At 40.2% G+C, this 15,745-nt stretch overlaps 1 protein-coding gene across 1 annotated transcript in view; it reads right to left on the bottom strand.

Moving 5' to 3' along the window:
• The window catches only part of LOC147321846 (uncharacterized), a 152,870-nt gene that overhangs the window by 119,241 nt on the left and 17,884 nt on the right, over positions 1-15,745 (bottom strand). The gene's annotated exons all lie outside the window — the stretch shown is intronic.

Raw genomic sequence — 15,745 nt, 5'->3', positions numbered from 1 at the left:
CAAAAGTGGATTAATTATAGTAATGTACAGGTTATGAATTCAGTAGAGCATAATTTACATGAACAATACTGCTCACTTATTATTTAGGTAGGCAAAATTATTATTTGTCTAAAAAAGTAAACACTAAAACATCAGCAAGACCTGCTTATTTTTATTTTCCATAATAATTTGATGCAAAACTTTTGTGAGTCACAGAAGCAGAACATCTATTTATATAATCATACAGCAGAAAATCTCCAAAATAAAAGTGTTTAAAAATCAAAGGTTAGTATTTTGTCTTATATTTGAAAGGTTTATGAAAAAATGACGGTCCGTCTCCCATACCTTGAACAATGCTTAGCAGTGTCCAGTGCAACGTGTCGCATATGACATGTGTGGTATGTGTATATTGTACATATATATAACACCGACATTTAAGATTCCAGTAGCTTTGGAGAAACTGGAACATTTGATGACTTGACACCTGTGGCACCTGACATGTTTATTAGTCAGTTACCATTAGAAGTACAGAGTTACATGTTGCAAACATGAATTCCTATTTTTTCCCTTTGAAAATAACTCAAATTCTCATACTTGCTCCTGTTGTAGTTCTGCTTTGTTTTCAAGCCTCTGGCGATTGCACTATTCACTCGGGATTTAAACTAATCCCGCTTGCATGTTAATTAATGGTTGTTGATAACATCCCTAAATTGTGAATCTTGTTTCTAAAAGCATAATATTATGTATTCAACAATATTCATATGACCAAATAGCAACATATTTTTTTGAAAATGTTCTTTGAACAAAAAAAAAAAAACACTTTTTAAGGACTTACTTTACTGCATAGGATTAAAAGAGACATATAATAGAAAATACACCTGTGGATGTACTCACAGTTTGTGCTTTACATTAGCAGACTCACCAGGAAGCAGACAGAGACGGATACAACATGTTCAATATGTTAATTATGCACAGAAACTGTCCACTGGTTTCATGAACTCTGGCTTCAGAGTTAAATAGGCCATTGGTGGTTTCCACATGTCAAGAGCAGTAATATGTTTTAATGAGCCTTCTCCTCAGGGTGAGAGACTAAACTTCTAATTTTGGCGTGGGCTGAAAAAGACGAAGAGCCTCTGGTGTAACATAAGCATGACTTCTCCAATTCAGAGAACTTACATTTACAGGACATCACAAGACTGGAGTAATTATGTATAGCATGCATAACTCATGGCAACTGGTGCAAAGTTACAGTTTAGCATGCATTGTTACTTTACCATGTGGCTTGTCATTGTGGTCAAAAAAAAGTGCAATGATTTTTTTATTTTTTTTTAAAGGCACATCTGGTCAGTTCATACTGTATCATTAAAGTATATGAAATACTTTCCTTTGTCAGTAAACAAAAAGTTTAAGTATAATTTAGTTTCTCTGTATGCAGTTTGGAGAATCTATAAAGATGATTCAATAGCAAAACAAAATGAACAAATGCATGCAACTCTGATTTATAATTTACACTTTCAACTGCAACAAACTTTTGATCAGCAAGCCTGTAGAGGGAGATTAAACCAGCTTGCTTGCAAACATAACATGTAATGATTAGGAATGTGCTCAAGTCTCTCTGTCCAGAGGATAAATCTAACAAATAGATATTAAAAAGCTACTTTATTTAAAAAAAAAAAAAAAAAAACACACACACACACATGCTGTAATATGTATTTTATTTGAAATGCTCTAATCAGATGTGTATTCAATGCCGCCCGTAAAACTGTCTAAGAGCCAATAATCTTGCCCTGGAGGTGATCTTTAACTGAACTTGAGCTGATCTCACTGTGTGGTCTCAGTAAAAGTCTAAACAGATCCACAAAGCTCTCTGCAGCCTGAGATCCTTCATCGCTCATCGATTGACTGATCAATACGTGGACATGTGGGTATTGACTAGGGTAATGATGATAGCTGCACAACCGCACAGTCACACACGCACACACACACAAATGCATGCATGTACAGCCACGCACACGTATGGAAATATAGCATTTACCCACATACCTCAGACTGGCTCGAGCAAACACACACATATGCAGTTTTACTAAAGTGATCTAAAAAGGTAACCTGCAAGCAGAGATGGATTTTAGCTGAATGAAGGTGCTTATCATGTGAGTTTAAGCGTGCATGTATGGGTACAGTAATGGCGCATTCGTGTCTGTGTGTTTGTGTTATAACAAATAAACAGCACTTCTCTTGTCAGTGGTTATTATAAAGCATCCAAAACAGCACTTTATTTGCTTTATAGTGACCCTGACAGGGCAGTGAGTGACATTCATCCGCTGGCTGACCCAGACTGAGTCAAACCACAAGACGTACAGTTTGACTTTTTTTGTTTTTTGCTTTGATATACTGCTATTCTAACTGTAGTCATTTAAAAAATGAAATCCTGATTTTTTAAGAGTCCACTTAAAAAACTTAAACACTTGGCTTAACTATGAGTTTGGACCAAAAAATAGGTCATGGATATGTATCTGGCAGGTCCCCACCGGACAAAAGAAGCAATATATTTTAATGAGCCCCAGACCCATGATAAAAGATTAAGTTACTCATTTGTGTTCTGAAAAAAAGTTCAGCAACCTCTCCTCAGACTTGGGTCAAGTAGGATTGAGTTTTAGAGCACTGTTTTATTCTACTTGGCACGCTGAACTAAAAAGACCAAAGGTCCTGGCTCTAGCCAGAGAGAAAGAATCCAGATCCCTTTCCATTTGAGCTAAAACGAGCCATAAAATGATGTGAAAAATCAAATTTAGAAGAAAAATAGAGACGTACGATGCATATTTGTGAGGTGGAAAAGGTGCGCATAGATCGGGAAAGAGGAAATGCCCTCACAGCGAAGAGGAGGGCATGTTAATTCATTAAAATAATCTCAGTTTGGCTTGATTTCGGTTTGAGCCGTGACACACATCAAGGCATTGTTCAGGGAGGCCCAATAAAAGCAACACTGACTTAACAGGCAATTGTGTCTGTCTTGCTGCGAGCGCACTCTTAGTCACGGACAGTGAGTTTATTGGGCGGATCAGTGTCAGGAGCACATGCGCACACACTCACACACACACACACACACACAAGCTTTAATAAGCCCACACTTTAATTTAGGCCCTGTCACTACAATGAGGCTTCCAACATCAGACAGCAAATTGTTCTTGTTCAATGAAAAGAAAAAAAGAAAAAAGAAAAAAAAAAACACATCCTGTCTTCTTGTCTGGACAGAAAGACTGGCGGACAAAACAAAAGGAGGAGGAAGAGGAGGGGGGAGGACAGTGAGTGTGCAGCCATGTGTGTGTATGCACAGGGGCATGGATTTGTGCATCTGTGTGTACAGGCCTGTCTTCAGTATCAGCGAAGGTGTCCTGTGTGTACATCCACCACCCCTGCACACCTGGTGCTTCTGCATAAAACCGTGTGGGGGGGTTTCTATGTGCATATCACATATGTGCATCAGGTGGTGCGATAGCATAAGTGTGGGTGTGTGGGGGGGTGGGGGGATATCTCTACAGCCTCTTGAATATGTTCAGTTAAATAAGCTGATTGTTCTTTAAAAGCTTAATCAAACCCTAATTAGCATAACTGTAATTGCACTTGCCTCATGGCTGTGGCCCATTGACATGGATTCCCATGTTAATTATTGTAATTGCCTCACTAATGCTATGAATACTTCAAAGTTATGCAAATTGTGATGATGAGTAATCCACCAAGTGTTTGAAATGGCTGTCATTATATACACAGGCACACACACACACCAAGGACACACAGACACGTACACACACACAGACTGTGGATAAACTGATTGTGAGTTGTTGTGAGTTGCCATTCGGCTGAGAGCGCGCACAGTGACACACAGGTTGGAGATGTAACACAGATATGCATTTATTCATAGAGGTTATTGTACACAAGCCTAATAGCACATGAGGCAAGCGAACACAAAGAGACTCGCACATCAACATTAACTAAGTTGGCTCCCACCCACACGCAATCAAACTCTGAGATCAAAGTGTTAAATCATAAAGATGAGAAGCTCTCTAAGAGTCTAACACTTCAAGCAGGGTGGTAGTTGTATTAGTACAAAGAATTAATGAGGGCACACAAATGCACTCACCCTCTGTCTTGCTCGCACAGCCACACACACGCACGGAAAACACAGTCTCCACGGCAAAGGCGCAGCATGTCGGACTATTCTGTGCGCTAATTACTCTTGGTTCATCTCTCTCATCTCTCTTACTCATTCACTCTCTCAAACACATGTGCACACACACACACACACACACACATTGATGAAGGCCTGTTGACTGCTGTAATCCCATGCTAATACTCCAGGGAGTCAAATCAATGTGACCCCACAGTCTTTGTGCATAAAGCGGTGCTATAATGAGGCTGGTGTTGGAACGCCTGTGCGCACACACACACACACACACACACACACACACACACACACACACACACATATGCAGACACTAATTTTAGTAAAAAAAAAATTTGTATAAAGGTTGATCTCTCTCAAAGTGAAGATTAATGAGTCAGTAAGTGAAGAGGCTATGAAAGTGTGTTGCAACAGTCGACATGAGTCTATTTGTTAAAAAATAACAATAGTTGTGAAGCAGCGCTCTTCACACACAGATATTATCATGCATATTTAAGGACTGCTTCATCATCTGAAATCTTTTCTTAGGATCAAATGGTCACATTTTGAAGTAAAATTTCAAACTCGCTCTCACTCTTGCGACTGGTTGTAAAGTTACTAAATTAGCTCATTTTATCCGCACGTGCCGAGTGGAAACAAGATCGTACGGGAAATGGAAAGTTCACATATATATTGCTTTCATACCTGCAAATTTCAAGAGGAATGCATTCAACTGAGTATAAAGAAGTGTATTTGTATAATGTGGGCAGCTCGGTGCTGTAGTGTGTGCATTGGTTGGTGCAACAACCAGAGACGATTCAAGATAAATGCTTGTGTCAAAATGCAGTGTTTGATTATATTTGCATGAATGTAAATCTGAGTAGTGCTCGAGTCTATGATGACCAGATTCTGTAAGGGTCTCTCAGACAATGCATCAACTGTCTGACTATGACTATTCAGTAACTTTGAAGCTGATTTTAAGTCTTTTTTCTGACATTACAAAAAGGTTTATTTATATATTTATATAAGTTTTAAAAAATATTTTGTCATATGTGTAGGTAAATATATATGGATTATACCACGCTGCAATGATCACCGTAGAGCTGTTGTTTCTGGTGTGTAATAAATATAATAAATAGTGTGCTTCTGGCAGCTGATTTATTGTCTTTTCCATTTATAAAACTTATTTCTGTAATACTATAAAAGGAAAATACACAGTACAAATACTTGATTACACTTACTGCTACATACTGCTCTTATTTTAAGTTGCTGTTAATCTGAGCGAAAGCACTAGCAAATAATCAAAAATGTGCAAATGTGGTTCAGGGCGGATGGTCACTCTGGTGTCCACGGAGCCAGCAAGGCAAGAGGGCACACACATATATTGTATATCCACTGCCCACACAATCATACGCATACACAGACACATGCCTCACCCACAAACACAGCGACACAGTCCTCGCGGACAGCTCCCAGGAGAGTGCCACTACAACTTCCACCACTTTATTATTGGTCAATTTGGAGGCTTCTTTCACAGGGGTGACATGGCTTAGGAGATGTCACAGCCCAACCAATCAATACCACTCTGAAAGCTCGGGATCCACAGCCACTGCATGTGTGGTTGTGCGTGCATGAGTGCATGCACTTGCGTGTATATGTGTGTGAGTTGCTGAAAGCTGCAGCAGCTGTGGCTGGACTCTACCCTTCTGACCTGTTTACCGGACAGTAATTACATGGGAAGAGACGTCCATCCAGATCCTGCTGACCAGCTCGACTAATGAAGTACAGCACAGACAGATAGGGGAAAGATGAGGGCAGATGGGAAGCAAAGATAGACGAATACACAGGCAAATATAGATGGTAACACAAATATCTGCGTGGGTATATCTGCGCCTTTGTGAAATTGATACTACGCATCGTATCGTTTGCATACGCGCATGCGGGCCTGCGTATTTTTCTATATGAATGTGGTGATTGGGTACATCTTGAATATACCGATGCGCTTGTTGTTGGCTTCTTCTTTTCTTTTTTTTTTTCCTTTTTTCGTTGCCTGTGGCAGGATAGGCCTGACTAGTAGATGAACAAGCCTCACAGCATGTAAGCAATCCCAGGCGTGAGTTTCCCTGACAAACCTATTGATTCTATGGATTTCCACCCAAAGTTGCGATAATGATACATCATGGGCGGATTTGGCAGGACAGACTGCTGGGGGAAGAGGTGGCAAAGCAATTTGCAGCTGTAAAGAACATGAGAGGGGAGCGGGGGGTGGGGGCTCTGATTGCTAATACTCCCAACGAAACCAAAAAAAAAAAGGAGAAATATATCCCTCCATCTCTCTGTCCATAACTTTATCCCTCTCTCCTCAGGTGTCTTGTTTCCCGGTGCGTCGATATAGATGTATGAATTCGTTACAGAAGGATCGAGCGCAATGCATTGGCTTTGCTGCTTTGTTAAGGATAAGGGGTGTGCAGGCATCATAGACTTTGCCGTGTTTAGCGCGTGAGCAGCAAGAATGGAGCTCATAGATAAACCGATTGTACTTATGTGTGCCGTTTTTCTGTTCAAGGCTCAGAGGATCTTATCTTAGTAGCTGAATCCTGAGGTGTTTTGTAATATTAAAACTATCTTTCACTTTCTGGCTGAGAGGTATTTTAAATAAATATATGACTTCTTCGTTTTGACACTACACTGCTGTACAGTACCGAAACATCGGCGCTAAGATTTAACAGCACATACTTTTATGAGTTGTAGATTTCAGCGTGATGCAATAGGTTCAGCGTAGCAAAGTGCGCTCCTGCAGGATATTAAGATGAAGGTTTCCAGGTATTACACAATGTGAGCTTTGAGTTAAAGGTCCATGTCATGTATTTTATGTTTGTATCTCAGTTGGCTGGCATGTATGAAACAAGCAGTTGTGCTGAAGCAAGGGCAGGTTATTTCAAGTTTATAATGTAATTCGGGCAAAAACCTTACAGTATGGAACATAATCCCCACGAGTGAAAGTATACTCGAACGATTTTTAATTCAGAGCTCCTGCACAAAAATAACTATCTTTTAAGCCTCTTAAAAATGCTGAAAAATTAGATTTGTGATGCGCCGGTGCATAAACACAAGTTTGCATGAAAGGCAATAATTTATGGCCCATATTTCACTCTGATTAAAAACCTAAGCAGCGATTATAGTGACTACTCAGCAATCTTCTCTGACATCAAGGCATGTTTTTTTTCCACATTCTAATCCACTACATTATAATTATTCAGTCATTTCAACTTTCATAGGGGAAAATAATAATCTTTTGGTTATGCAAATGATTGGGAGGCTGAAAAGGCCCTCCTTGGCAGATGGCTGGTATTTAAAGGGAGGAATGTGGTCATTTGGGTATTTCTGTCAGGAGATCGATCTTTGATTTAATGAAATGGGGGCTTAGGCTCATTCTGAAAAATAGACAATGCAATTATTTTATAACCAGCATCTCTTATTAAGCTTGTCGCTGGATTGTATATGTATGCGCATGCCTGCTCGTGTCTTCGTGCGCATGGCTTTGTAGGCGTAAACTCTGCGTTTCAGTTTACACTCGGTGACCGACATTAATCACATTAATCCCAAATTGCTCAGTATCTGATTGCAGCTATTGATGTGTTTTGTTATTTATTAGTCAAAGTTTGTTCTGCAGTGTCAGCTGCAATTTATCATTAAACAGATCATGTAGAAAAAATGTAAACTGCAATATGTTTGAGCAGGGTGTCCTGCAGAAAACTAAACTCTCATTTTTAAGCTGAGATTCTTTCAAATTCAGAAACGAAACAGTCAAAACAGATATTATTTTGGGATTAACTTAAATTCGAGCACTTGCTCTGTAACTCTCTGATACTCCTGTGTTTAGCTGGCTTTCTGCTCATTTATTTATCTCTCACCTCATAAAAGGACACAGTCTCCAGCCCCTTTGTCTTTAAAAGTGTCTAGCTGCCAGTCGGGTATCCAATCCCCTGCCGTTACGGCCAAATCAGGATAATAACACCTCCCTTTAAACCAAATGACCGCAGCGTGGGACTGCCAGCTAAAATTAATTCCACCTCTGACCAGAGGCAAGAATACCCCTCTGCTTAACCCCCTCTGCACACTCACACACCCATAAACACACACTTAAGCTCTTACATGCTCAAGCACATGCGCACACAAACACACGCAAACTCAAGTGGCTACATGGACACGCAGGCTGATGCTGAATTTGGAGTAGTCCTCATTCGGTCTCAGTGCGCACTACTCAGTCTTGATCAAAAGTCTAAGCAAACAGCAAAGCTGAAACATTCGGCAAAACTACTGCGCATTTAAGCAACGCATTTTCTTTTTCCTCGTTTGGTGCTCCAACCTGGCAGAGAGCACACGCATGAATTATATAACCTAAAAGCTACAAAGTAACAAAACACCATTCTGTGATGGCATGCTGTTTCTTTTTAGCACAAAGCTTGTTAAAATGTGGTTAAAAAATAAATAAATAAATAAAAGTTTTGAATGGAACACTTGATACCACAACATTAGTTCCCTCTATCCAGCAATATTGATTTACAACATCAATAAAGGCTGGCTCCCTCTTAATACATTTAACGTCTAAAAACAGCAATATGTCACAGCTACTTGACTGCGATGCCTCAAAATAAACACTTTGTTCCCAGAGCGCCGCACGACGCACGTCCGCTAAGATGCCTGAGTTTTGTTTTATTCGGGGCTTGTTGTTAAGTGACCTTTTGTTAACTCATATTTAAGTGACATTCATTCTCTTGTCTTGAGGCGCACTTTGTCTTTGTTACCGAGGTCTGTGCAGCTGTTCAACTTTCTGTGTTCTTCATGCTCGGCGCAATCATCAAACCGATAGAGGCTCTGGCGTTTTTTTGAGGCCTTTAGAATGTTTACGCGCAGACAGGTGTGGCAAATGATCAAGATTCATTGCTGTTCATTTGTCTTAGCAAAACCAGAGGAGGGGAAATCCAGCTGCTACCAAATTCGATTCAAGGTTCAGTGATTTTCTGATGAAGATATAGAGGATGTGAGTGGAAGCAAGGGGATTTTTTTTAATGCAGACTTGCTCATAAATGAGTGCATATTTATATCTCTACACAGAAAACCACTAGCAGAATGAGTGCACATGTAAAGAAAACACTTAAATATGCGCTATTATCTCAGTCAGGTTGTGAAAATGAGTGCGCGTGTTTGTGTGTACACGTGTTGTTTCTAGGGCAAGTCTAAACTCTGTCATGTTGATTAGCTGTAGGTGTTAACACACTACATACTGCCTCATCTCATTCTCCTCCAGAGTGATCAATGTCACTCTTTGCCTCACTTCCTTTTCCTCTTCATCACTCCCTCTGTTCTCTCTTTGCCTCTAAAGCTTTCATTTTATACAATCTTTTTTTACAAGTCTAAGCCACGCTCGTGTGTAAACATTTTACAGCACCGATTTCAGCTTGTTGCTAATTGTTCCTGCTCTGCTGCCAGTGGGTTGTAACCATGCAGGCATCAACAGATTGGAGGCTCTCAGCTGCCAGCCTCCCACCAACTGCCTTTGTGCCTCTGCCACTTGACATCTCCATTCGCCGTGTGTGATGATGTAAATAATTACACTCAATTAGCACTTAATTAATGATGCTGAAACAAAAGGACAAGTCCCTGGGCACAGCTCGTCTCCTCTCTCTGTCTCTCTGTACACAGGTCTCTCTCTCTCTCTCCACACACACACACACACACACACACATCAGGGAAAACAAAACATGTCAGCTTTTGACAATGTGCCATCTGTCCTCGAGCCAACAGATAGGCTTAGACACACGCACACACAGATACAGCCCCTCAGCGCCCATAAGACATGCAGAAACACTAATCAGGTCCTTAGGCGAACATAATTACAGCTTGCCATGTTAATTACCTAACAATTAGCAGCCGTCTTTTCCAAGGGGCAATCAATGAATTAGCTTGCGATTCCCGTGTTGAGTTGCCAGCCGAGCCCTCCCGTTCACACTCCTCCTCACTCCTTCCCACTTGCTCTTCAGACACTTTTTCTGTTCCTGCCTAGCACATATAGAGCAAGTGCCTACATGGCACAGAAAACAGGAATTAATTCACACTTTGCCCAATTAGCTTATTTTATAACCCAAGGCAGACTGTAAAACCATTTTGCACCTTTAGTAAGCAAAGTGGTCAAGAATTTCATTTCTCCTCCGCTATGCACACCTAACGCCTGAGGGCAACAGTTTAAAATTCAATGTAAAACAGGCTGAGGAAAAAAAAACGTTAAAAAATAATCACAATGGAGGAAATTGGACAAATTGGGCGTCTTGTATTGCTCTTTGTCTTCGTAATTCCTGCTCGTTATTGAATGAATAATGAGAAAATTTTGCTGCTGTGATGCCAAATATGAATCTTAATGCCAATTCTGATTGGAAACAAATTGGTGAAGCAGGTGCAGACTCGAGACTAATGATCAATAAAAAAACCCCTCATATTTCATCTTTTTTTTTTCCTTTTTGAGGACCCAAAAACCTATCAGTATGAAAAATGTGCAGCCCTTACCAGAGAAACCATCCATCACTGCTCCTATTGAATTTCCCATATTAAAACTCCAATATGGAAGTCATATAGGCTGATAACACAATCAGATTGAAAATTGAGAAAAATTCACCTCCTACCGATAAATGTATATCACGGATTAGTGCACTTGGATGGTTTGAATCTGTTGACCTCTCGGAAGGTGAACAAACCTTGGGCTTTCTCGTGTTGCGATCAAGCCCAGCAAGAAAGTAGCAACGAAAACACTGACAAAGCATCGCCACGTGCCTATATATATAGCATGTCCAAACCAGCAGCCCACTTATAGGAACGTGCACTATTTGATGTTTATAATTGAATTGCACCTCTTTCTCTCACCCTTATAGAAATTTTTATTCCTCTCATCACTCTTCATGTGGCAGTGGATATTACTGTGGATATTAGAGCGGTACAGATTGGCCTTTAGCTTCTTTTATTACTGAAATCCTGAGGCTGGCCACATGCGTGGGTAATTCATTCATCCTGATTGCCTTGTGTTATATTTACACATCTATGCGGCAGCCAGCCCGCTGTGGCAGCTGTTCATAACACATTATATAGCATGAAATCAAAAGATGAGTGGCATGTGCTTATTTATGTACATCCTGCTAAGAGGTGTAAAAAACATAATTAGACAGGCGCCCCCCAAGACGGGTACACATTCTTTCTTTCCCCTTCTTTTAGCATCGCCATCACAGACCACAACGGCCCTGCTAGGCCCTGCCACAGACAGATCTCTAATAGGCTTGGCTGTCTCCTTCTTAATTTGCTGAAATTGCAAAATCAATAGGTGTAGTCATAGCCGCCCGCTCCCTGTTTTAGTGGGAAAAGATAAAGTCTATGGGAAGGCAATCTTCACTTTCAATTTGCTCCCTGTTCAGTATTGAGGCCGAAGTGCTTATCACTCTACTTAAAGAGACCGTATGCCTGTCTCATAGTGCTGGTGGACATGTAAGGGTTTCATTCTGGAAACCTTAAAAGACACCTTCACTAGCATAAACGTAGTTTTTTAAAGCGCAAACCAAGTGATGTTAATAAAAAGTCTGCCTTTTTTTAACAGAACTGCTGGGAAAGTGAAAAAATAGGTGTGCATTTTGTGTTTTTTTAAATCTGTTTTGTCTTAAAGTTGATGATTCTGCACTGCCCCACCTACAACTACTGCTCTCTGGATGTGAAAAGTTTCATGCCTAGTATCTTGAGTCTCTTCTCAGTGAGGGGGTCTTCTAATTCCAAGCTCACATGGATTATGTGACAACATCTTGGCTTAATCTTTCATTGTGGTATCTGTATGCCACAATGTGTCACTGGAAATGTAGTTTTCCATAAGACAGCAATCCTCGAATTCAGAGGCGCTCTCAACTTTGTATATATATTAGAGGACGCTTTGATGAATGCATTTGTAGATATGAGTTCCTGGATGCAAAAGTGTAAAAGTGTTCATTTATGTTTCTTGTTTTTTTGAAAAGTGTGCGCTCCAAACAGCTCTTGTCGGCAGGATCTTTTGTCTCAGCAAGCCTGTTCGTCCTTTCCTAATCTCCCCTTGATGCTGCCTTTACCCATAATCCTTTCTTTCATTAACTGCCCTCCTATATAGCGCCACCTTTATTGCAGTCTTTTACTTTCTAATTGCAAAGAGACAAGAGCAGGGGGAGGTGAGTGTCTGTGCTGCTGCGGGAGGCTGAGTGGGTGGTGGGTGCTTTCAGAGCATCTGCATAAGAAGTTGTGTTTTGTGGAGGACAGGCCACAATTGAGAGCAAAGGGTACGGGTGGGGTTGGCTTTTGTGGTTGATTGCAGAAATAATTTCACATGTAGAAAAGAGCTTAAAGAAAAAATTTTAATCTGGATATTAAGAACATTATATGTTCAAGTTAAGGGGGTCAGCTCTTGGCATGGCTGCTCCTGGCAGGAAATCCATAGAAATTAGAAACAGGATTTTGATTATGAAGATGAGAGGGGACGAGAGAGGGAGGGCGAGCGAGAGGGGCAGTCAATGTATGTACTTGTAGTACACCACCGTTTTAAGCGCAATCGTACCAATTCATGGAATTTCCTAATTACTTTGTGACTTCCAAACATTTTTAAATCATCCCACATTATAATACAATAAGCAGATTTACCGGAAGAGAGGAGGAGGAGGTGGAGGAGGAGAGGGGGGCGAGGGGAGGGAAGAGGAAATGTTTCCAAAACATCCACTGGTGGGTTGCATTTTAAAAATGTTGTTTTCCTGTTGTTAGCACGAAAAAAGGGATGGAGGGAGGGATGGAAAAGAGAAAGGAGGAGGGAGGTTCAATTTTGAAAACACTCGTCCAGATGCATATTTATGACTGTGCGTCATAAATGCACTTTATGATAAGGCAAATAATTCACACGGCGCATCACAGACATCACTTTAACATATTCTATAAGCAGAGTTAAAGACCGCCTTGTTTGCCGTTTCCTATTTCACAATAACCCCCTCCAACAATACCCCCCCCACCCGCCGCCCCCATCCTCCCCACCTGCTCCCCCTAGCCCGTCTCTCTCTCTCTCTCTCTCTCCCTCTCTCTCTTTCTCGTCCACCAATGAATCCGAGCCTCAGCAAAGCCCCATACTTGGTTACACACTGGCCCCTATTGGCAGTCTTACCACTTGAACAAATCTAAGTGATGCATGCAAATGAGGGGGTAAAAAACTGCATTTTTTCCAAATGGTTCAGCGATTTATTTGTTTATTTTTTAATTATTTGTTTCAAAATACTAAATCATTTCATATTGATTCTTGTGTGTGTGTGTGTGTGTGTGTGTGTGTGTGTGTGTGTGTGTGTGTGTGTGTGTGTGTGTGTGTGTGTGTGTCATTTCCCTTATTTTGCACCCAGACATAAATATTTGCTCAGGTCTGAGGGAATGAGTATCTCTGTCAAAAAACGTGGAAATTGATCCCAACAGTAATATCCCTCAATTAATGTTGGGAGTTTTCTTTTTCCAGGGAGGAACAGTGTGTCAGTACATTTCTGCAGCTAAATACATGATTATACTTAAGCCTCTGCAGTTAGGTGTGCCCAATTTCCACACACTAACACAGAAGGAACACAAGGTCACACACTGAGAGAGTCAGGGAGAAACGGGCAGAAATGGAGGACAGTGTGGGATGAAGAAATGAAGACACAAGGAAGAGCACGTTTCTGTTACATTTGGGAAACTACAGACAGGGCGAAAGCTATTTTACAAGCTGCATGAAGCCTGTGTCAGTTATGCGTTCAACATGAATCGTGAACATGGTCATTTTTCTTCTAGGAAATGGACTTATGTGGCATGGCCCACGAGATGTGGGGCAAACATATTTTGTCACACACGTGTATTAAATTGAGAGATTTTCTGAAATATATAAGTATACGCGCAGCTTAAACAGAATAAACACCAATATATGATTTTTATCTCAATTTAAGGAAATAAAATCAGAGGTTTCTGCTTCCTGTTTCAAAATGAAAAAGATTTTTGGCTTTTCTTTGACTATTTAAAAAAAATTCATCTGGATTTTTTGACTTTTGTTTGAACAAAGCGAAACAATTGAAGGCGTCACTTATTTCTTTGCCTAATTAATAGGTAAAGAATTAATAAAGAAATGACTATTAAATGAAGCAGTTGTAGATATAATAATACTTATAATAAAAAATCCAAGCGTTATTTATGTTTTATGGTCCATGCTTTTAAATTGTGATTTCCTAATTATATCCTCAAAAAAATCAACTACACCACATATGTTAAGAGATTATGTTGTGTCCCATTTAACTCACATTTTCCATTCATTCTTAAGTGTAAATTTTTGCCCTAAAAAAGGCAAAAAGCACCAAAAACATAGGCGTTTTTTTGCTGTTTTTCCTCGGCTTATCAAAAGAATATAAGGGGTCCTCATAACAATTACGTAGCATTAAACAGATCCCCCACTGATCCCACATAATATTTTGTTCTGTTTTTAGACTATATTCACGTTACTTTGTGGCATTTTAATTGTTTTTTTATTCTTTCTTTTCAAATTTCATTTATATGAAATCTAAAAAAGATCAGAAAACAATACAGTTCAGATTTTTCATTTTAGACTTTGGACCGTCTTTAAATTGCAATTTCAAAAATTCACGCTGTGGCGTCACAGAGCAGGTGTGTGGCAACCTAATGCAACAAAAGCCACTGGAGTTGTCAAAAAGACTTTTTTTAATGGATGGTAGTGGGTTTGCATCTGTCACCACATACACACGTATTCATTCCAAGCTTCTCACACTGAACAAAAACACCAAACGTGTACATCAACATAGACACACATTTTGTTGATCCCACAGCTTTGGAACAGTTACGCTTGCCTATGCAAATGAGCCGACTCTCTCCCACTCCCGATCGTGGTAAAGTGATATGAACTGCTGAATATAAATGATTGGGAATGATTGATAGACCCTCCCACTGACCACCCTCCACAGACAGATAGAAATCCAGACAGATATATGCATCTCTCTTTCTCCTTTCTCGCCTTTCCCTGTGTCTCACCCACTCACTCAAACAAGTAAAAACATATATATATGCTAGTTCATCAACAAGTTATAAACTATTAATAGTGCTTCAATTCAACACTAACACCCAAGAAACACTCCCTGAGCTTAGGTCTCATGCACAGCAGGCCTCAACTGGCCCTGGAAATATCCAAATATGTGCAATCTTCCCAATAATTAGTACATTATTAGAATACAGTCCCCATCCTAATTCATGACAGAAGTGCCAGAGCGGCCAAAGATATTTTGAAGACTAGCTTCCAGAGAAGTTGAACGTCAACTCCGTAGACTACAGGACATGGCCAGTATACATGAATAAATCAACTCAATGGACCATGAGAGTTTTCAATAAGTCACTGCAGCCAGTTTAAATCCCTCAAGGTGTCAACTTTCCTCCACTTCAAGCCTTAACGTGTGACAAGTAAGTGCTGAAAAATCCATCTAACTGCTTCTGCAACATCCCGATTGACAGCACAACTCACCTCACTGTTCAGTGCATTAAATTTAACTG

The sequence above is a fragment of the Aulonocara sp. 'chitande type north' Nkhata Bay genome, linkage group LG9 (assembly GCF_057382095.1).
Source record: "Aulonocara sp. 'chitande type north' Nkhata Bay isolate Kocher_YH1m ecotype deep benthic linkage group LG9, A_spYH_male_GT1.1, whole genome shotgun sequence".
NCBI lineage: Eukaryota > Metazoa > Chordata > Actinopteri > Cichliformes > Cichlidae > Aulonocara > Aulonocara sp. 'chitande type north' Nkhata Bay.
The sequence above is the reverse complement of the archived record's forward strand: the minus strand, read 5'-3'. Positions and strand labels throughout refer to the sequence as shown.